The following is a 1261-nucleotide window of genomic DNA, read 5'->3' as shown; positions in this document are numbered from 1 at the left end:
GAGACATAGAAGACACAGACTGGGAGATTATTGTCTGGGGCCCATGGAGTTGTGTGCTTATAGTATTTCTTTTGAAGTGTGGGTCCTGAGTCCACATGGAGGGGTTGGCTGGCTCCTATTGTGTGTTGCTGTTTCTGAGCCCTTGAATAGTAAGCAGCACACTTTCCCCTGCACCCCATCTCCCCTGATGTAGTCCATCTTGTCTCCCCATCAGCCTTTTTTTAGTCCTAGTTCATGCACCTCATTTAATCTTGTGCCTTAGCTGCATTAGGTTGAATGTGTGTGTGATTTGCGAAGCATACACCCGGCACACTGTGTGAAGGTGGGCCACATCCTTTCAAGTGTTGGTCTATTGTGTTGCATTGCACCGCAGCCCTCTAATGTTTCTTGGAATTCAAGAATCCAGGGGAAGCCCCAGTGGAGTCCCCCATGGATGATCTCTACATGGCTGGCATGGTTATGTGTGAAGCAGTTGACATGGATGGCCTCCTTTCCTGTGTCCAACAGGCTGGTCCCATTGTGGACCCCGTTTGGTCTATAGAGTCTTCTCCCCGCCTTTGTTTCCAAAGAAGTTGGAAGTAGCCATCCCTGCACAGCCCTTCCAGGATGCTCACCTGTGCTTGGTGGTTGCATGTATGCCTGTGAAAGCTGCCCCCCCTCCCCTTGCGTCAACTCAAGTGTCATGGAAAAATAGGGGAGGACCCACCTGGTCATGCTTTTTATTGTGGATGAATGAGTGCAAATGTACAGTCTGGTGCCCAAATCGCACTTGACCCAGTTCCTCACTGCAATGTTTTGCTCAGTTGGGACCCAAGTGATCATCTCTTTGCCTGCCCAACATTTGCCTGCCCTCCCCCCACCCCCCACAGTATCCTGTTTGGTGTCAGCATATGTTTGCTCCAGTTCGTGTGTAAAGGCAATGTGTAGCCAGGAGTCCCAGTGTAGGGTACTGTTCCCTATTGTGCCAACTCCCCCCCAAAAAAAAGTTCGTTCCCGTTATTTGTCAAGTGCCTGTCACATTGCCCAGCTGCCCAGATGCGTGCCTGTCTCTTGGCTACCGGTTTCAAGGGGTGGCGCATATTTACGGGGCTGGGCTGCCCATCACCAGGAAGTTGCAGGTCATGAAAAGGTGTGAGTTCATGCCCTGGTCCTTTGAGGAAGGCTCAGAAGTGTCGTGCCAGGTGCCTGCCCCTGCAAAAAGTACTCCCTGATTCCAGATAGCCATGGTTTATGCAGTGATTCCTTGGAGGGGTGGGTCTGT

This window comes from Myotis brandtii, unplaced genomic scaffold, assembly GCF_000412655.1.
Source record: "Myotis brandtii unplaced genomic scaffold, ASM41265v1 scaffold657, whole genome shotgun sequence".
Classification (NCBI taxonomy): domain Eukaryota; kingdom Metazoa; phylum Chordata; class Mammalia; order Chiroptera; family Vespertilionidae; genus Myotis; species Myotis brandtii.
This window is presented reverse-complemented; position numbering follows the sequence as displayed.